This window comes from Pseudophryne corroboree, unplaced genomic scaffold (genome assembly GCF_028390025.1).
Source record: "Pseudophryne corroboree isolate aPseCor3 unplaced genomic scaffold, aPseCor3.hap2 scaffold_1001, whole genome shotgun sequence".
Taxonomy (NCBI): Eukaryota; Metazoa; Chordata; class Amphibia; order Anura; family Myobatrachidae; genus Pseudophryne; species Pseudophryne corroboree.
Window position 1 is genome coordinate 184,759 of NW_026967628.1, and position 20,070 is coordinate 204,828.

The following is a 20,070-nucleotide window of genomic DNA, read 5'->3' on the forward strand; positions in this document are numbered from 1 at the left end:
TTTTATTTTTACTTAAAGTACAATAACTTTTACCATTTTAATTTGTTTTAATAGTATATTGACAGTATTGTTATCTTTCAAAAATCCAATTAATTTTCTTTACCCGATTATTAAAATGGTAATTGACAAAAACAAACTACATTGTCACCAGAAGAGCAATACAAAATGTACAAATGATATATTAAAATCATCTTTCCAGCTTGAATTTCAATGATGCATTGGGGCAACGATTTTGTGAGAAACATCTTCACCCTTAAATAAAGATTTTCTTAATTCCTTACCTGTGTGCTAATTAGATATCACCTTGTTTTCACATTAAACAGACTTCCACATGAGAAAGCAGCAAGGATGCAGTGGCGTTAATGTTTCCTGGTGTCAACCTGTATTATTTCAGTAGATATTGAAATGAGGATGCACCTTGCTGCCTTTCCAATGAAGCAAGTTTAATTTAGTAATAGGTGAAAAACCATCCCTACAAAGATGTTAATCAGATACTTGGCTTTGTGGACACTTTTCAGAGAACAAATTTGTTAGCATAAAAATAAAGCCAGAAAATGAAGAGCTATTTAATCACTCAATTGGATTTTTTTGCCAGCATATTTCTTTTTCTCTGCAACCCACTGCTAAATTGTGCTTCCTAGCTGTTTTTATAAAATCACTGAATCAAATCTAACTCTGATTACATCAGAGAAGGCCAGGTACCCTACACCATAACAGGGGTTTTCGAAATTTTGACTTGTCTACATAAAGATCACCAAAATCTGATAACAAGGTCAATTACGTCCCTGGGTGGGATTGAACCACCAACCTTTTGGTTAATAGCCTTACGCAGTAACTGATTGCACCACAGCAACACTTTGCAAAAGTCCATACTGACAAAGGCTAATAAGCATTCATCTAGAACGATTCCTAGAAACATTTTAAAAAGTCAATAATGTGGAGAGTTTTTGTAAGATGTTTCTTCCATCAACCAATGAAGAAACACATTGGTACTTTCCCATGATGAGTGAGTGCTTCAGGATCTCTTGCACTTACATGTGCAGCAGAGTACTGTAATGGAAGCATGCTGGGTCCATAACCCAGAGGTAGGCAGATTGAAACTATCCTCTGCTATATGCATTTTTTTTTTGTTAATTAAAGTAATCCAAAACTGGGATTGATATTTTTGCTCTTTTATTTTTACTTAAAGTACAATAACTTTTACCATTTTAATTTGTTTTAATAGTATATTGACAGTATTGTTTTCTTTCAAAAATCCACTTAATTTTCTTTACCCGATTATTAAAATGGTAATTGACAAAAACAAACTACATTATCACCAGAAGAGCAATATAAAATGTTCAAGTAATATATTAAAATCATCTTTCCAGCTTGGATTTCAATGATGCATTGGGGCAACGATTTTGTGAGAAACATCTTCACCCTTAAATAAAGATTTTCTTAATTCCTTACCTGTGTGCTAATTAGAGATCACCTTGTTTTCACATTAAACAGACTTCCACATGAGAAAACAGCAAAGATGCAGTGGCGTTAATGTTTCATGGTGTCAACCTGTATTATTTCCGTAGATATTGAAATGAGGATACATCTTGCTGCCTTTCCAATGAAGCAAGTTTAATTTAGTAATAGGTGAAAAACCATCCCTACAAAGATGTTAATCAGATACTTGGCTTTGTGGACACTTTTCAGAGAACAAATTTGTTATCATAAAAATAAAGCCAGAAAATGAAGAGCTGTTTAATCACTCAATTGGATTTTTCTGCCAGCATTTTTCTTTTTCTCTGCAACCCACTGCTAAATTGTGCTTCCTAGCTGTTTTTTTTATAAAATCACTTAATTAAATCTAACTCTGATTACATCAGAGAAGGCCAGGTACCCTACACCATAAGAGGGGGTTTGCAATTTTGACTTGTCTACTTAAATATCACCAAAATCTGATCACAAGGTCAATCACGTCCCTGGGTGGGATTGAGCCACCAACCTTTTGATTAATAGCTGAACACACTAACCGATTGCGCCACAGAGACACTTTGCAAAAAGTTAATACTGACAAAGACTAATAAGCATTCATCTAGAACGTTTCCTAGAAAAACTTTTAAAAGTCAATAATCTGGAGAGTTTTTGTAAGATGTTTCTTCCAGCAACCAATGAAGAAACACATTGGTACTTTCGCATGATGAGTGAGTGCTTCAGGATCTCTTGCACTTACACGTGCAGCAGAGTACTGTAATGGAAGCATGCTGGGTCCATAACCCAGAGGTAGGCAGATTGAAACTATCCTTTGCTATATGCATTTTTTTTTGTTCATTAAAGTAATCCAAAACTGGGATTGATATTTTAGCTTTTATTTTTACTTAAAGTACAATAACTTTTACCATTTTAATTTGTTTTAATAGTATATTGACAGTATTGTTTTCTTTCAAAAATCCACTTAATTTTCTTTACCCGATTATTAAAATGGTAATTGACAAAAACAAACTACATTGTCACCAGAAGAGCAATACAAAATGTACAAGTGATGTATTAAAATCATCTTTCCAGCTTGAATTTCAATGATGCATTGGAGCAACGATTTTGTGAGAAACATCTTCACCCTTAAATAAAGATTTTCTTAATTCCTTACCTGTGTGCTAATTAGATATCACCTTGTTTTCACATTAAACAGACTTCCACATGAGAAAGCAGCAAGGATGCAGTGGCGTTAATGTTTCCTGGTGTCAACCTGTATTATTTCAGTAGATATTGAAATGAGGATGCATCTTGCTGCCTTTCCAATGAAGCAAGTTTAATTTAGTAATAGGTGAAAAACCATTCCTACAAAGATGTTAATCAGATATTTGGCTTTGTGGACACTTTTCAGAGTACAAATTTGTTAGCATAAAAGTAAAGCCAGAAAATGAAGAGCTGTTTAATCACTCAATTGGATTTTTTTGCCAGCATATTTCTTTTTCTCTGCAAACCACTGCTAAATTGTGCTTCCTAGCTGTTTTTATAAAATCACTGAATCAAATCTAACTCTGATTACATCAGAGAAGGCCAGGTACCCTACACCATAACAGGGGTTTTTGAAATTTTGACTTGTCTACTTAAAGATCACCAAAATCTGATAACAAGGTCAATTACGTCCCTGGGTGGGATTGAACCACCAACCTTTTGGTTAATAGCCGTACACACTAACTGATTGCGCCACAGCGACACTTTGCAAAAGTACATACTGACAAAGGCTGATAAGCATTCATCTAGAACGTTTCCAAGAAAAACTTTAAATAGTCAATAATCTGGAGAGTTTTTGTAAGATGTTTCTTCCATCAACCAATGAAGAAACACATTGGTACTTTCCCATGATGAGTGAGTGCTTCAGGATCTCTTGCAATTACATGTGCAGCAGAGTACTGTAATGGAAGCATGCTGGGTCCATAGCCCAGAGGTAGGCAGATTGAATCTATCCTCTGCTATATGCATTTTTTTTTGTTAATTAAAGTAATCCAAAACTGGGATTGATATTTTTGCTCTTTTATTTTTACTTAAAGTACAATAACTTTTACCATTTTAATTTGTTTTAATAGTATATTGACAGTATTGTTTTCTTTCAAAAATCCACTAAATTTTCTTTACCCGATTATTAAAATGGTAATTGACAAAAATAAACTGATGAGGATACTACTGCAGTCTTTGTTTCGTCTGTACCCGCTGAAAGAGCAGCAAAAGGTGGAGATCTTGATGGGACAGTTGAAAGGGCTTGCACTTAGAGAGGTTACTTCCTGGCCTACTGAAGAGAAGAAGACTGTGGACCAGATCCTCAACAGGCTTGCTACCACATTTGACACAAGGACAGTGTCAGAACTTAAAATGCACTTCTTTGCTCGAAAGCAACAACCAGGAGAGTCACTACGGGGCTATGCCCTCAGCTTGCAGGAAGCACTCAGAGATGTTCAGCAAGCAGACCCTGAGCAAGTGCATGACAAAGAGAAAATGTTATTGGACCAGTTCACTGAAGGTGCAAGGGGCGAATTTGTAAAACTCAGCTGCGACTATTGAGATTGCAGAAGCCTGGAAGCACATTCCTGGATTTTAAAGAGGCTGCGATTAAAGTTCTAGGCTCCAGTCTTACTTCAGGGGCTGTTCCACAAGAGTCTATTCCAGAGATGCCACGGTATCAAGAGAATTCTGATGCCCAGGAGTCAAGTTTTAAAGGAGCTACTTACCCACCTACAGTAAAAGGAGTGACAGTGCCATGTTCAAAGACATGCATATTTGACTCTTCTAGTGAGTTACGAAGTCTGCTGGCTGAACTGACACGTGGTGTGACAGAGATGCGCAGAGACCTGCAGATTCTGAAGAGACAGCAGGCACTGCTCCATGAAGAAATGGAATGGTGCCAGGAGAGGAGACCACTGAACAGTTCCCAATGGGACCTACATAGAAACAGGGAGACACTTTTTTCCAACCACTTTGCCTCCCAAAGGCGACCCATTTTTCAAAGCTGTGAAGGAAGCGGACAAATTAAGAGAGAATTTGAGCAGCCAGATCATTTAAACTCCAAATTCATGTGGTTAACCCGTTATGTTAGCCAAAGCCCGGTGGTTCAAGTTTGCATCAATGGAGTCTCAATGCCCGCTCTCTTAGACACTGGATCACAAGTGACCACAATACAAGCAACACAGTTTGAGCAGCATTGGACTGAGGAACAGATGTTTCCGTCAACTTCCACATTGATAAACCCGATTGCAAGCAATGGGCACTGCATCCCTTGCAAAGGATACTCGGAAGCTGAAATTCAAATCGGACGAACAGTGCTACCACAGCAAGGCTTCATCATCACCACTGCCCAAGATGATGGATTGCCTCCAGTGATAGTGGGCATGAATGTGTTGCGGAACTGCTGTGAGGAGCTCGTAGCAGCACTCCAAGGAGAGTTTCAAACTGACAAGCTCCAGGAGAAACAAGGCCTTCAACCTGGGATAGCCAAACAAAAGGGAAGAATGATAACAGAATTATCTGTAAGAGAGGAACATGAAAAAAATAAGGCTAGCCAAATAATGATAGAAATGCCCATCTCCAGTGTCCAGATTATCCGAAAGAATGCTTCAATGTTAGGCATGAATAATATAGCATCCAGTTCTAGAAACTGTGAGCAACCTATTCAAGGAACCAGTTTTGACCACCTGCAAGATAAAAGTCAGATGATAAGACACCTCAAAGCCTTACTGAAGATTGGGAAATACCTGACCAAGCGACAAAGGCAAGAATCCTCGCCAGAACTCCTGAAGTTGTTGAGACAGCGAGAAAGGCTGTTTGAAGAGAAAGGACAGTTGGTTCGATGTAGTGTGGATCCTAATACTCATTATAGGATCAGTCAACTTGTAATTCCAAGACAAAGTGCTTGTTATGTGCTTGAAGAATATCACGACAAGTCAGGTCACCCTGGGTGCAAAAGGATGGAAACAAGCATCTGGAAAAAGTTCTTTTGGGTTGAAATGAGGGAAGACATCAAGAGATGGTGCCGAAACTGTCCAACCTGTTCTGTAAGAAGAACCTTGCTGCCTCTTTCTCTCCAGAATCCATTGTCCCAAACCAGCTGTGATACTGAATCCCAAGATGGAATGGAAGAGGCTCATAAAATGTATTTACAGCAGACTAAGGTGGTTTGTCACCGACAAGGAGGCAAGAAGACTAGGGCTTGCAAAACAGAAAACCACCATAGTCAGCTGCAGTTTTGTACAGCATGTCCCAAAGACAGTTTAGAAAGAGTTCAATACTCATCCATGGCAGGGGGGTTGAGGTTTCCTAGACAAACTTTTCAAGACCATATACTGTCCAGATTTCAACCGATTGCTCCAGGAGCATGTGTTAATGTACTATAGCACAAAAGGAATTATACCTATCAGATACTGATGTTAAAAATGTTGATAAATGTTAATGTTTCAGACATAATCTGTGTTCACTAATGAATGTGACTGGATATAGTGAGAAGTTTATATAGGGATAAAACCAAAATGCGTGAGGACACGCATGTTTTGGGGGGGGGCACGTGTGATATCCCATAACAACAAGGACATTTTTGACAACAGTGTAGTTGCCTGTGCCATTTTAAATAAAGTTTATTTAAAAGAAAATTGAACAGCAGTTTGAGAAGTCAGTTGGAGCCATGGTGAGGAAAGAGCTGGCGACGCCATTACGCAGAGATGAGCAGCTGAGAGAGGGGAGACAAATAAGCTGAAAATTGCATGAGAGAGTAAGCAGTAGTGCAAAATACAGCAGTGGAAGTGCAGCAATTAACAAGTAAGAACGCCATGACACTCTCAGCCAAGAGAGTGCACAGCAAGTGTCAGAGACAGGAGAGTATAAAGCCTTTATACCAATGCTGACTGGCCTACATCTGAGGGGAAACTGCCTCAGAAACATCTATTGACTGGGTGAGATAAATCCATATTTATACTGAAACCTACTCCACTGCAAAGGACATTATCCTATATTTACTATACCTATGCAGCGATTTACATGGGAAGCAGCTCCAGTTTGTTTTAAACAATCATCTTTACTACACAGAGCTACAAAATTTTGTTCACAGCTAAAGGAGACAATAGCTGCATATAACTATGTAACAACATAACCGGGCCCCAACGTGCACATAGAGACTCCCTGCAGTGACACCAATGTTATCTGGGACTTAAATATTGTCTGCATAAGTTGATTTCTATTACTAAGCAACATAGTATTAATCTCAGATTTAGTTATATTACCATTTGTGTAATGACTTAAAGTGTATATGGTGTCTGTGTTTAAGTTGCTTGAATCAAATCTTTCCCTTCCCTACTGTAATCAGTTCCTTTTCTGAGTTATGTGGTAAACCATTTATTCTTTCATACAAAGCCCTGCCTGCCTTTCTTTGTGTCTGGGGAAACCTTGCCTCTCTGCCAGGAATAGAGAAGAGCTGCTGCTGAAGGAGGAATAGTCCATCAAGGTATCCCTGACCTGTTCCACATAGTTTACACACTTGTTATACCGGGGTGTTACATTGTGTGTGACTGACCTTAGGAAGAAACCGGAGCCTCCGCTGCAGTGACCCAGCAACCAGGGCACGGGAGTATACAGTGCCGCTGGGAGTGATGAAGCTGCAGTAAAGATGTCTATTAGACCTAGCCTGCTGCAGCCCTTGTAGATTCTCATAAAAAAAGTTCTTCTTTTCTTGTCAAAATTAATAGCTAAGAATAGGCTGCTTGAGGCAGGCCCCTGTTAAGTGGCCTGCTACTGAAGGCAACAACTACAAACTGAGCTCCCTGTTCATGGAAGCGGGGTTATAGAGGAGAATGCACTGAGCATCTTGGGAACAGTCAAAAGCTTTGAGCCGGTTGGTGCCTCAGATCAAGATCCTACTCTACACCCCAATGTGAATCCTTGTGGAGTCCAGTGTACCCCACAGAAGAAATTAATGTGTCACACCCATTGGCAGCAACCTTAGAATAGCTGCTGACGGGCACAATTGAGAAAGGAAGGGGGGGGGGGACATTTGAATCCAGCACATAGATGCAATTCAAATATGTAATTTGAACCTTCCTATTTTAAAATATAATGGATGAACCTCACCCTGTGAGAACAATCTTCATGATATAGAGATCTCATATGCAAAATAAGTATGAGTTGGGATAGGGCTGGGGAGGGTGGCTGCTCGGGCAGCCCCTCCCCCGTCAAGTTAAGGAGATTCAACTGAGGAAGCACAAGGGAACTCTCGTCTGGGGACAACAACTGCAGGGAGACCACATCTTTTCAGATGAACATGGGAGGGCGGAAGGCTGCCTAATACTGAAGCACCATCAAATATCAAACCATATGCAATAACTAGTACAAGCATTCCTGGGGGAAGGTCTGCAGGAGACGAATTTGCATACGGTGATGTCATCCAAGCAGTGGGCCAAAGTTGGCTGGAACCCTCATCTGCATATGAATAGAGAAAAGGGTTATGCAGGGCATGGCGGCCTTTTGCGGCGCTTGGATGACCCCTAGTTCGCATTAAACACCTCCACCCTCCTTCGGTGTGGGGCTCATGTTGACTATGCCCCAGCCCCTGAAGCATTCAAGCTGATTTCTTGCAGCAGCTGGGCACTGTAACAGCTCCAGAGCTGCTCTGTAAGGCAAATAAAAGGGTGTGGGCCCTGCAGCACTACCTGTAGTTCGCATTGTGCGTTGGAAGGCACAAAGTAATCAGACGGGAGAAGTCAGGATAGTGCGCAAGGGCATAGAAGGGAGCGGATCAAGAAAAGAGAAGTGGAAACAGACAGCAAACTAGGCTGGAGAGAGACCTGAGACAAAGAGATCTGAATTATACGAGAGCCGACCAGGGGAAACACAAATTATGCAGTCAAGTTTCCCACATTTGGGGAAATCGCAGGGGCAGCACAGCCAGAGTGCAATGGGTGAGCCTTGCCCTGGGAGAAGCACCTTCAAGATCATAGTATCTCACCTGGCAGGTAAGTAGGAGTTGGGCTAGAGCTGGGGAGGGTCGCTGCTCGGGCACCCCCCTGTCAAGTGAAGGAGATCCAACTGAGGCAGCACAATGGAACTCTCGAAAGAAGAACAAGGCTAGAGGAAGATCTGAGACAAAGAAATCTGACTTTTACCAGAGCTGACCAGCGGAAAACACAAACACAGTCCCCCACTACCACAAATAATGCAGGCGAGTTTCCCACATTTGGGGAAATCACAGGGGTCAGCATACCCAGAATGCAATGAATGAACCTCACCCTGGGTGAACAATCTTCATGACCATGGTGTCTCCTATGCAAAATAAGTATGATTTGGGATAGGGCTGGGGAGGGCCGCTGCTCAGGCACATCTCTGTCAAGTAAAGTTAATTCAACTGAGGCAGCAAAAGGGAACTCTCATCTGGGGACAACAACTGCAGGGAGAACACATATTTTCAGATGAACATGGGAGGGCAGAAGGCTGCCTAATACTGAAGCACCCCCAAACAACAAACCAAATGCAACAACTAGTGCAAGCATTCCTGGGGGAAGGCCTGCAGCAGATGGATTTGCATATGGTGATGTTATCCAAGCAGTGGGTCAAAGTTGGCTTCAACCCTCATCTGCATATGAAAAGAGAAAAGGGGCGTGCAGGGCATGGCGGCCTTTTGCGCTGCTTGGATGACCCCTAGATCGCATTAAACACCCCCACCCTCCTTTGGTGTGGGGCTCATGTTGGCCATGCCCCATCCCATGAAGCATTCAAGCTGATTTCTTGCAGCAGCTGGGCACTGTAACAGCTCCAGAGCTGCTCTGTAAGGCAAGTAAAAGGGTGTGGGCCCTGCAGCACCACCTGTAGTTTGCATTGTGCATTGGAAGGCACAAAGTAAGCAGACGGGAGGAGAAGTCAGGATAGTGCACAAGGGTATAGAAGGGAGGGGCTCAAGAAAAGAGAAGTGGAAACAGACAGCAAACTAGGCTGGAGAGAGACCTGAGACAAAGAGATCTGAATTATACGAGACCTGACCAGGGGAAACACAAATTATGCAGTCAAGTTTCCCACATTTGGGGAAATCGCAGGAGCAGCACACCCAGAGTGCAATGGGTGAGCCTTGCCCTGGGAGAAGCACCTTCATGATCATAGTATCTCACCTGGCAGGTAAGTAGGAGTTGGGCTAGAGCTGGGGAGGGTCGCTGCTCGGGCACCCCCCTGTCAAGTGAAGGAGATCCAACTGAGGCAGCACAAAGGAACTCTCGAAAGAAGAACAAGGCTAGAGGAAGATCTGAGACAAAGAAATCTGACTTTTACCAGAGCTGACCAGAGGAAAGCACAAACACAGTCCACCACTACCACAAATAATGCAGTCGAGTTTCCCACATTTGGGGAAATCACAGGGGTCAGCATACCCAGAGTGCAATGAATGAACCGCACCCTGGGAGAACAATCTTCATAACAATGGTATCTCCTATGCAAAATAAGTATGATTTGGGATAGGGCTGGGGAGGGCCGCTGCTCAGGCACATCTCTGTCAAGTAAAGGAGATTCAACTGAGGCAGCACAAGGGAACTCTCATCTGGGGACAACAACTGCAGGGAGAACACATATTTTCAGATGAACATGGGAGGGCAGAAGGCTGCCTAATACTGAAGCACCCCCAAACAACAAACCAAATGCAACAACTAGTGCAAGCATTCCTGGGGGAAGGCCTGCAGCAGATAGATTTGCATATGGTGATGTCATCCAAGCAGTGGGTCAAAGTTGGCTTCAACCCTCGTCTGCATATGAAAAGAGAAAAGGGGCGTGCAGGGCATGGTGGCCTTTTGCGGCACTTGGCTGACCCCTAGTTTGCATTAAACACCTCCACCCTCCTTCGGTGTGGGGCTCATGTTGGCTATGCCCCAGCCCCTGAAGCATTCAAGCTGATTTCTTGCAGCAGCTGGGCACTGTAACAGCTCCAGAGCTGCTCTGTAAGGCAAGTAAAAGGTTGTGGGCCCTGCAGCACTACCTGTAGTTCGCATTGTGCGTTGGAAGGCACAAAGTAAGCAGAAAGGAGGAGAAGTCAGGATAGTGCGCAAGGGCATAGAAGGGAGCTGCTGAAGAAAAGAGAAGTGGAAACAGACAGCAAACTAGGCTGGAGAGAGACCTGAGACAAAGAGATCTGAATTATACGAGACCTGACCAGGGGAAACACAAATTATGCAGTCAAGTTTCCCACATTTGGGGAAATCGCAGGAGCAGCACACCCAGAGTGCAATGGGTGAGCCTTGCCCTGGGAGAAGCACCTTCATGATCATAGTATCTCACCTGGCAGGTAAGTAGGAGTTGGGCTAGAGCTGGGGAGGGTCGCTGCTCGGGCACCCCCCTGTCAAGTGAAGGAGATCCAACTGAGGCAGCACAAAGGAACTCTCGAAAGAAGAACAAGGCTAGAGGAAGATCTGAGACAAAGAAATCTGACTTTTACCAGAGATCAGAGGAAAACACAAACACAGTCCCCCACTACCAACAAATAAAGCAGTCGCGTTTCCCACATTTGGGGAAATCACAGGGGTCAGCATACCCAGAATGCAATGAATGAACCTCACCCTGGGAGAGTAATCTTCATGACCATGGTATCTCCTATGCAAAATAAGTATGATTTGGGATAGGGCTGGGGAGGGCCGCTGCTCATGCACATCTCTGTCAAGTAAAGGAGATTCAACTGAGGCAGCACAAGGGAACTCTCATCTGGGGACAACAACTGCAGGGAGAACACATATTTTCAGATGAACATGGGAGGGCAGAAGGCTGCCTAATACTGAAGCACCCCCAAACAACAAACCAAATGCAACAACTAGTGCAAGCATTCCTGGGGGAAGTTCTGCAGAAGACGGATTTGCATACGGTGATGTCATCCAAGCAGTGGGTCAAAGTTGGCTTCAACCCTCATCTGCATATGAAAAGAGAAAAGGGGCGTGCAGGGCATGGCGGCCTTTTGCGGTGCTTGGATGACCCCTAGTTCGCATTAAACACCCCACCCTCCTTTGGTGTGGGGCTCATGTTGGCCATGCCCCATCCCCTGAAGCATTCAAGCTGATTTATTGCAGCAGCTGGGCACTGTAACAGCTCCAGAGCTGCTCTGAACGGCAAGTAAAAGGGTGTGGGCCCTGCAGCACTACCTGTAGTTTGCATTGTGCATTGGAAGGCACAAAGTAAGCAGACGGGAGAAGTCAGGATAGTGCGCAAGGGCATAGAAGGGAGCGGCTCAAGAAAAGAGAAGTTGAAACAGACAGCAAACTAGGCTGGAGAGAGACCTGAGACAAAGAGATCTGAATTATACGAGAGCCGACCAGGGGAAACACAAATTATGCAGTCAAGTTTCCCACATTTGGGGAAATCGCAGGAGCAGCACACCCAGAGTGCAATGGGTGAGCCTTGCCCTGGGAGAAGCACCTACATGATCATAGTATCTCACCTGCCAGGTAAGTAGAAGTTGGGCTAGAGCTGGGGAGGGTCGCTGCTCGGGTACCCCCCTGTCAAGTGAAGGAGATCCAACTGAGGCAGCACAAGGGAACTCTCGAAAGAAGAACAAGGCTAAAGGAAGATCTGAGACAAAGAAATCTGACTTTTACCAGAGCTGACCAGAGGAAAGCACAAACACAGTCCCCCACTACCACAAATAAAGCAGTCGAGTTTCCCACATTTGGGGAAATCACAGGGGTCAGCATACCCAGAATGCAATGAATGAACCTCACCGTGGGAGAACAATCTTCATGACCATGGTATCTCCTATGCAAAATAAGTATGATTTGGGATAGGGCTGGGGAGGGCCGCTGCTCAGGCACATCTCTGTCAAGTAAAGGAGATTCAACTGAGGCAGCACAAGGGAACTCTCATCTGGGGACAACAACTGCAGGGAGAACACATATTTTCAGATGAACATGGGAGGGCAGAAGGCTGCCTAATACTGAAGCACCCCCAAACAACAAACCAAATGCAACAACTAGTGCAAGCATTCCTGGGGGAAGGCCTGCAGCAGATGGATTTGCATACGGTGATGTCATCCAAGCAGTGGGTCAAAGTTGGCTTCAACCCTCGTCTGCATATGAAAAGAGAAAAGGGGCGTGCAGGGCATGGCGGCCTTTTGCGGCGCTTGGATGACCCCTAGTTCGCATTAAACACCTCCACCCTCCTTCGGTGTGGGGCTCATGTTGGCTATGCCCCAGCCCCTGAAGCATTCAAGCTGATTTCTTGCAGCAGCTGGGCACTGTAACAGCTCCAGAGCTGCTCTGTACGGCAAGTAAAAGGGTGTGGGCCCTGCAGCACTACCTGTAGTTTGCATTGTGCATTGGAAGGCACAAAGTAAGCAGACAGGAGGAGAAGTCAGGATAGTGCACAAGGGTATAAAAGGGAGGGGCTCATGAAAAAAGAAGTGGAAACAGACAGCAAACTAGGCTGGAGAGAGACCTGAGACAAAGAGATCTGAATTATACGAGAGCCGACCAGGGGAAACACAAATTATGCAGTCAAGCTTCCCACATTTGGGGAAATCAGAGTGCAATGGGTGAGCCTTGCCCTGGGAGAAGCACCTTCATGATCATAGTATCTCACCTGGCAGGTAAGTAGGAGTTGGGCTAGAGCTGGGGAGGGTCGCTGCTCGGGCACCCCTCTGTCAAGTGAAAGAGATCCAACTGAGGCAGCACAAGGAAACTCTCGAAAGAAGAACAAGGCTAGAGGAAGATCTGAGACAAATAAATCTGTCTTTTACCAGAGCTGACCAGAGGAAAGCACAAACACAGTCCCCCACTACCACAAATAATGCAGTCGAGTTTCCCACATTTTGGAAATCACAGGGGTCAGCATACCCAGAATGCAATGAATGAACCTCACCCTGGGAGAACAATCTTCATGACCATGGTATCTCCTATGCAAAATAAGTATGATTTGGGATAGGGCTGGGGAGGGCCGCTGCTCAGGCACATCTCTGTCAAGTAAAGGAGATTCAACTGAGGCAGCACAAGGGAACTCTCATCTGGGGACAACAACTGCAGGGAGAACACATATTTTCAGATGAACATGGGAGGGCAGAAGGCTGCCTAATACTGAAGCACCCCCAAACAACAAACCAAATGCAACAACTAGTGCAAGCATTCCTGGGGGAAGGCCTGCAGCAGATGGATTTGCATACGGTGATGTCATCCAAGCAGTGGGTCAAAGTTGGCTTCAACCCTCGTCTGCATATGAAAAGAGAAAAGGGGCGTGCAGGGCATGGCGGCCTTTTGCGGCGCTTGGATGACCCCTAGTTCACATTAAACACCTCCACCCTCCTTCGGTGTGGGGCTCATGTTGGCTGTGCCCCAGCCCCTGAAGCATTCAAGCTGATTTCTTGCAGTAGCTGGGCACTGTAACAGCTCCAGAGCTGCTCTGTACGGCAAGTAAAAGGGTGTGGGCCCTACAGCACTACCTGTAGTTTGCATTGTGCATTGGAAGGCACAAAGTAAGCAGACAGGAGGAGAAGTCAGGATAGTGCACAAGGGTATAAAAGGGAGGGGCTCATGAAAAAAGAAGTGGAAACAGACAGCAAACTAGGCTGGAGAGAGACCTGAGACAAAGAGATCTGAATTATACGAGAGCCGACCAGGGGAAACACAAATTATGCAGTCAAGCTTCCCACATTTGGGGAAATCGCAGGGGCACCACACCCAGAGTGCAATGGGTGAGCCTTGCCCTGGGAGAAGCACCTTCATGATCATAGTATCTCACCTGGCAAGTAAGTAGGAGTTGGGCTAGAGCTGGGGAGGGTCGCTGCTCGGGCACCCCCCTGTCAAGTGAAAGAGATCCAACTGAGGCAGTACAAGGGAACTCTTGAAAGAAGAACAAGGCTAGAGGAAGATCTGAGACAAATAAATCTGACTTTTACCAGAGCTGTCCAGAGGAAAGCACAAACACAGTCCCCCACTACCACAAATAATGCAGTTGAGTTTCCCACATTTGGGGAAATCACAGGGGTCAGCATACCCAGAATGCAATGAATGAACCTCACCCTGGGAGAACAATCTTCATGACCATGGTATCGCCTATGCAAAATAAGTATGATTTGGGATAGGGCTGGGGAGGGCTGCTGCTCAGGCACATCTCTGTCAAGTAAAGGAGATTCAACTGAGGCAGCACAAGGGAACTCTCATCTGGGGACAACAACTGCAGGGAGAACACATATTTTCAGATAAACATGGGAGGGCAGAAGGCAGCCTAATACTGAAGCACCCCCAAACAACAAACCAAATGCAACAACTAGTACAAGCATTCCTGGGGGAAGGCCTGCAGCAGATGGATTTGCATATGGTGATGTCATCCAAGCAGTGGGTCAAAGTTGGCTTCAACCCTCGTCTGCATATGAAAAGAGAAAAGGGGCGTGCAGGGCATGGCGGCCTTTTGCGGCGCTTGGATGACCCCTAGTTCGCATTAAACACCTCCACCCTCCTTCGGTGTGGGGCTCATGTTGGCTATGCCCCAGCCCCTGAAGCATTCAAGCTGATTTCTTGCAGCAGCTGGGCACTGTAACAGCTCCAGAGCTGCTCTGAACGGCAAGTAAAAGGGTGTGGGCCCTGCAGCACTACCTGTAGTTTGCATTGTGCATTGGAAGGCACAAAGTAAGCAGACGGGAGAAGTCAGGATAGTGCGCAAGGGCATAGAAGGGAGCGGCTCAAGAAAAGAGAAGTTGAAACAGACAGCAAACTAGGCTGGAGAGAGACCTGAGACAAAGAGATCTGAATTATACGAGAGCCGACCAGGGGAAACACAAATTATGCAGTCAAGTTTCCCACATTTGGGGAAATCGCAGGAGCAGCACACCCAGAGTGCAATGGGTGAGCCTTGCCCTGGGAGAAGCACCTACATGATCATAGTATCTCACCTGCCAGGTAAGTAGAAGTTGGGCTAGAGCTGGGGAGGGTCGCTGCTCGGGTACCCCCCTGTCAAGTGAAGGAGATTCAACTGAGGCAGCACAAGGGAACTCTCGAAAGAAGAACAAGGCTAGAGGAAGATCTGAGACAAATAAATCTGACTTTTACCAGAGCTGACCAGAGGAAAGCACAAACACAGTCCCCCACTACCACAAATAATGCAGTCGAGTTTCCCACATTTGGGGAAATCACAGGGGTCAGCATACCCAGAATGCAATGAATGAACCTCACCCTGGGAGAACAATCTTCATGAGCATGGTATCTCCTATGCAAAATAAGTATGATTTGGGATAGGGCTGGGGAGGGCCGCTGCTCAGGCACATCTCTGTCAAGTAAAGGAGATTCAACTGAGGCAGCACAAGGGAACTCTCATCTGGGGACAACAACTGCAGGGAGAACACATATTTTCAGATGAACATGGGAGGGCAGAAGGCTGCCTAATAATGAAGCACCCCCAAACAACAAACCAAATGCAACAACTAGTGCAAGCATTCCTGGGGGAAGGCCTGCAGCAGATGGATTTGCATACGGTGATGTCATCCAAGCAGTGGGTCAAAGTTGGCTTCAACCCTCGTCTGCATATGAAAATAGAAAAGGGGCGTGCAGGGCATAGCGGCCTTTTGCGGCGCTTGGATGACCCCTAGTTCGCATTAAACACCTCCACCCTCCTTCGGTGTGGGGCTCATGTTGGCTATGCCCCAGCCCCTGAAGCATTCAAGCTGATTTCTTGCAGCAGCTGGGCACTGTAACAGCTCCAGAGCTGCTCTGTACGGCAAGTAAAAGGGTGTGGGCCCTGCAGCACTACCAGTAGTTTGCATTGTGCATTGGAAGGCACAAAGTAAGCAGACAAGAGGAGAAGTCAGGATAGTGCACAAGGGTATAAAAGGGAGGGGCTCATGAAAAAAGAAGTGGAAACAGACAGCAAACTAGGCTGGAGAGAGACCTGAGACAAAGAGATCTGAATTATACGAGAGCCGACCAGGGGAAACACAAATTATGCAGTCAAGCTTCCCACATTTGGGGAAATCGCAGGGGCACCACACCCAGAGTGCAATGGGTGAGCCTTGCCCTGGGAGAAGCACCTTCATGATCATAGTATCTCACCTGGCAGGTAAGTAGGAGTTGGGCTAGAGCTGGGGAGGGTCGCTACTCGGGCACCCCCCTGTCAAGTGAAAGAGATCCAACTGAGGCAGCACAAGGGAACTTTTGAAAGAAGAACAAGGCTAGAGGAAGATCTGAGACAAATAAATCTGACTTTTACCAGAGCTGACCAGAGGAAAGCACAAACACAGTCCCCCACTACCACAAATAATGCAGTCGAGTTTCCCACATTTGGGGAAATCACAGGGGTCAGCATACCCAGAATGCAATGAATGAACCTCACCCTGGGAGAACAATCTTCATGACCATGGTATCGCCTATGCAAAATAAGTATGATTTGGGATAGGGCTGGGGAGGGCCGCTGCTCAGGCACATCTCTGTCAAGTAAAGGAGATTCAGCTGAGGCAGCACAAGGGAACTCTCATCTGGGGACAACAACTGCAGGGAGAACACATATTTTCATATAAAAATCTTGGTCATGCTCTGGTTTCTCTTCAGAACGAACAAATCTTTCGCCTCTTACTAAAGATTTCCGTGGAGAGGAGCAAAACCGAGTTTTATCTCAATTTTTGCATGCCCCATCTTTTTGGGGTTTCTTTTACCGGTTTAAAGATAGAATGAGTGTGCTTTAATGTAAGCTCATTTGCATAGAAATGACAGTAAATGTTTATTTATGTTCAAACAGAACTTTCTTGACCATGCTACTTGCTTTAAAGATCTGGGAGCACATGGAATACAGTACAAACCATGCTTATAGCAAGGAGAAGCCAGGTGAGAAATCTGCTTTCTTTCAAATTGGGCACTCACTTTGATCTGAATGAGGACTGCTGGCACAGCACTCAGGCGACAGGTGGAATCTTGGTCATGCTCTGGTTTCTCTTCAGAACGAACAAATCTTTCGCCTTTTATTAAAGATTATCCGTGGAGAGGAGCAAAACTGAATTTTATCTCAATTTTTGCATGCCCCATATTATTGGGGTTTCTTTTATCAGTTTAAAGACAGAACGAGTGTGCTTTCTTGTTAGCTTTAATGTAAGTTTATTTGCATAACAATGACAATAAATGTCTGTTTCTTTTCAAGCAGAACTTTCTTGACCATACTAATTGCTTGAAAGATCTGGGAGCACATGGAAAAGAGTACAAACCATGTTTATAGCAAGGGGAAGCCTGGTGAGAAATCTGCTTTCTTTCTTTCAAATTGGGTGCTCACTTTGAGCTGAATGAGGACTGCTGGCATGGCACTCAGGCGACAGGTGGAATCTTGGTCATGCTCTGGTTTCTCTTCAGAACGAACAAATCTTTCGCCTTTTACTAAAGATTTCCGTGGAGAGGAGCAAAACTGAGTTTTATCTCAATTTTTGCATGCCCCATATCATACCTCCCAACTGTCCCGATTTTCGCGGGACAGTCCCGTTTTTTGGGGACTGTCCCGCTGTCCCACCTGCGGGCCGCAGTGTCCCGCGGTGGGGAGGACAATTGGGAGGCTCTGTCTGTCGCTGCCCTGCTTAGCAGAGCAGCGGTGAATAGACGCTGTGCGCATGCGCACAGCGTCTATTCACTGAAGTCAGAGGGAGAGGTGGCATGCCAGCGGCTCACAGAGCGCTGGGCATGCCCGCTCAGTGCCGAAAACGGGGGCGTGACTCGCGATCGCGGGTCCTCCCGCGAAGCCACGCCCCCTTTTACTTAGGCCACACCCTTTTTGGGAGCGCGCGCGACTTCGCCGCGCGTGTGTCCCTCTTTGCGAGCCGACAAAGTTGGGAGGTATGCCCATATTATTGGGGTTTCTTTTATCAGTTTAAAGACAGAACGAGTTTGCTTTCTTGTTAGCTTTAATGTAAGTTTATTTGCATAACAATGACAGTAAATGTTTGTTTCTTTTCAAACAGAACTTTCTTGACCATGCTACTTGCTTGAAAGATCTGGGAGCACATGGAAAACAGTACAAACCATGCAGTATCACAAGAGCCTTTATTTGATCTTTCATGAAGATAGAGCAGAATTGAGGACACGTCAACAATTTCTGCCGAAGGTGGTTCATCTTTCCACATGGTGCCTTTGGCCACTGACACCTTCGTTGAGTCAAAGTCTCTGGCTGTGGTCAGAACTTTGAAAATTTATGTCACCAGAACGGTTCAGATTAGGAAAACAGAGGCTCTGTTTGTCCTGTATGCTCCCAACAGGATTGGGTGTCCTGCTTCCATGTAGACCATTATGCGCTGGATCTGTGGTAAGATTCAGCATGCTCATTCCATGGCAGGATTGCCGTTACTGAATTAGGTGAAGACCCATTCTACTAGAAAGGTGGGTTCATCCTGGGCAGCTGGTCGGGGAGTCTCGGCATTGCAACTTTGCCGAGCAGCTATTTAGTAAACACTTTTGCTAAGTTTTACAAGTTTGATACCTTGGCCGATGATAACTTCAAGTTGGGTCATTCGGTGCTGCAGAGTCGTACGCACTCTTCCACCCGTTCAAGAGCTTTGGTATAACCCCATGGTTCTTAATGTGACCCCAGCATCCTCTAGGTCGTATGAGAAAATAGGATTTTAATACCTACCGGTAAATCCTTTTCTCTTAGTCTGTAGAGGATGCTGGGCACCCGTCCCAGTCCATACTGTGTCTGCAGTTATTACTTGTGGTTATACACATGTTGTGTTATGGTTCTGGTCAGCTTTTTGCTGCAATTGTTCATGCCGTTGGCTTGTGTTCTGTTGAATGCCACGTTCTGCGGCATGCTTAAGGTGTGAGCTGGTAAGATGCTCACCTTAGTTTAACAATAAATCCTTTCCTCGAAATGTCCGTCTCCATGGGCACAGTTCCTATAACTGGAGTCTGGAGGAGGGGCATAGAGGGAGGAGCCAGTTCACACCCTTTGATAGTCTTAAAGTGCCCATGTCTCTTGCGGATCCCGTCTATACCCCATGGTTCTTAATGTGACCCCAGCATCCTCTACGGACTAAGAGAAAAGGATGCCCTTGCGCACTATCCTGACTTCTCCTCCCGTCTGCTTACTTTGTGCCTTCCAACGCACAATGCAAACTACAGGTGGTGCTGCAGGGCCCACACCCTTTTACTTGCCTTACAGAACAGCTCTGGAGCTGTTACAGTGCCCAGCTGCTGCAAGAAATCAGCTTGAATGCTTCAGGGGATGGGGCATGGCCAACATGAGCCCCACACCAAAGGAGGGTGGGGGTGTTTAATGAGAACTAGGGGTCATCCAAGCACTGCAAAAGGCCGCCATGCCCTGCACGCCCCTTTTCTCTTTTCATATGCAGATGAGGGTTCCAGCCAACTTTGGCCCACTGCTTGAATAACATCACTGTATGCAAATCCGTCTGCTGCAGACCTTCCCCCAGGAAGGCTTGTACTAGATGTTGCATATGGTTTGATATTTGATGGTGCTTCAGTATTAGGCAGCCTTCCGCCCTCCCATGTTCATCTGAAAAGATGTGGTCTCCCTGCAGTTGTTGTCCCCAGACGAGAGTTCCCTTGTGCTTCCTCAGTTGAATCTCCTTAACTTGACGGGGGAGGGGCTGCCCGAGCAGCCACCCTCCCCAGCCCTATCCCAACT

At 45.5% G+C, this 20,070-nt stretch overlaps 18 non-coding genes across 18 annotated transcripts; 3 read left to right on the plus strand and 15 right to left on the minus strand.

Annotated features, from left to right (window-relative positions):
• Positions 1–8,313: 8,313 nt before the first annotated feature.
• Positions 8,314–8,476, minus strand: LOC134987390 (U1 spliceosomal RNA). Its single transcript, XR_010193052.1, has one exon. It is a non-coding gene; the product is annotated as a U1 spliceosomal RNA (small nuclear RNA).
• A 152-nt stretch (positions 8,477–8,628) lies between these two features.
• LOC134987361 (U1 spliceosomal RNA) lies at positions 8,629–8,792 on the minus strand. The gene has a single exon (XR_010193024.1). It is a non-coding gene; the product is annotated as a U1 spliceosomal RNA (small nuclear RNA).
• Positions 8,793–9,466: 674 nt separating this feature from the next.
• LOC134987373 (U1 spliceosomal RNA) lies at positions 9,467–9,629 on the minus strand. Its single transcript, XR_010193034.1, has one exon. It is a non-coding gene; the product is annotated as a U1 spliceosomal RNA (small nuclear RNA).
• A 152-nt stretch (positions 9,630–9,781) lies between these two features.
• On the minus strand, positions 9,782–9,945 carry LOC134987354 (U1 spliceosomal RNA). Its single transcript, XR_010193018.1, has one exon. It is a non-coding gene; the product is annotated as a U1 spliceosomal RNA (small nuclear RNA).
• A 674-nt stretch (positions 9,946–10,619) lies between these two features.
• On the minus strand, positions 10,620–10,782 carry LOC134987374 (U1 spliceosomal RNA). Its single transcript, XR_010193035.1, has one exon. It is a non-coding gene; the product is annotated as a U1 spliceosomal RNA (small nuclear RNA).
• A 149-nt stretch (positions 10,783–10,931) lies between these two features.
• On the minus strand, positions 10,932–11,096 carry LOC134987376 (U1 spliceosomal RNA). Its single transcript, XR_010193038.1, has one exon. It is a non-coding gene; the product is annotated as a U1 spliceosomal RNA (small nuclear RNA).
• Positions 11,097–11,766: 670 nt separating this feature from the next.
• LOC134987362 (U1 spliceosomal RNA) lies at positions 11,767–11,929 on the minus strand. The gene has a single exon (XR_010193025.1). It is a non-coding gene; the product is annotated as a U1 spliceosomal RNA (small nuclear RNA).
• Positions 11,930–12,081: 152 nt separating this feature from the next.
• LOC134987353 (U1 spliceosomal RNA) lies at positions 12,082–12,245 on the minus strand. The gene has a single exon (XR_010193017.1). It is a non-coding gene; the product is annotated as a U1 spliceosomal RNA (small nuclear RNA).
• A 972-nt stretch (positions 12,246–13,217) lies between these two features.
• LOC134987350 (U1 spliceosomal RNA) lies at positions 13,218–13,380 on the minus strand. Its single transcript, XR_010193013.1, has one exon. It is a non-coding gene; the product is annotated as a U1 spliceosomal RNA (small nuclear RNA).
• A 674-nt stretch (positions 13,381–14,054) lies between these two features.
• On the minus strand, positions 14,055–14,217 carry LOC134987392 (U1 spliceosomal RNA). Its single transcript, XR_010193054.1, has one exon. It is a non-coding gene; the product is annotated as a U1 spliceosomal RNA (small nuclear RNA).
• Positions 14,218–14,369: 152 nt separating this feature from the next.
• Positions 14,370–14,533, minus strand: LOC134987345 (U1 spliceosomal RNA). Its single transcript, XR_010193009.1, has one exon. It is a non-coding gene; the product is annotated as a U1 spliceosomal RNA (small nuclear RNA).
• A 671-nt stretch (positions 14,534–15,204) lies between these two features.
• LOC134987363 (U1 spliceosomal RNA) lies at positions 15,205–15,367 on the minus strand. The gene has a single exon (XR_010193026.1). It is a non-coding gene; the product is annotated as a U1 spliceosomal RNA (small nuclear RNA).
• A 152-nt stretch (positions 15,368–15,519) lies between these two features.
• LOC134987389 (U1 spliceosomal RNA) lies at positions 15,520–15,683 on the minus strand. Its single transcript, XR_010193051.1, has one exon. It is a non-coding gene; the product is annotated as a U1 spliceosomal RNA (small nuclear RNA).
• Positions 15,684–16,357: 674 nt separating this feature from the next.
• Positions 16,358–16,520, minus strand: LOC134987391 (U1 spliceosomal RNA). Its single transcript, XR_010193053.1, has one exon. It is a non-coding gene; the product is annotated as a U1 spliceosomal RNA (small nuclear RNA).
• Positions 16,521–16,672: 152 nt separating this feature from the next.
• Positions 16,673–16,836, minus strand: LOC134987347 (U1 spliceosomal RNA). The gene has a single exon (XR_010193011.1). It is a non-coding gene; the product is annotated as a U1 spliceosomal RNA (small nuclear RNA).
• A 144-nt stretch (positions 16,837–16,980) lies between these two features.
• On the plus strand, positions 16,981–17,096 carry LOC134987334 (U5 spliceosomal RNA). Its single transcript, XR_010192998.1, has one exon. It is a non-coding gene; the product is annotated as a U5 spliceosomal RNA (small nuclear RNA).
• A 270-nt stretch (positions 17,097–17,366) lies between these two features.
• Positions 17,367–17,483, plus strand: LOC134987341 (U5 spliceosomal RNA). The gene has a single exon (XR_010193004.1). It is a non-coding gene; the product is annotated as a U5 spliceosomal RNA (small nuclear RNA).
• Positions 17,484–17,769: 286 nt separating this feature from the next.
• LOC134987340 (U5 spliceosomal RNA) lies at positions 17,770–17,882 on the plus strand. The gene has a single exon (XR_010193003.1). It is a non-coding gene; the product is annotated as a U5 spliceosomal RNA (small nuclear RNA).
• Positions 17,883–20,070: the final 2,188 nt, after the last annotated feature.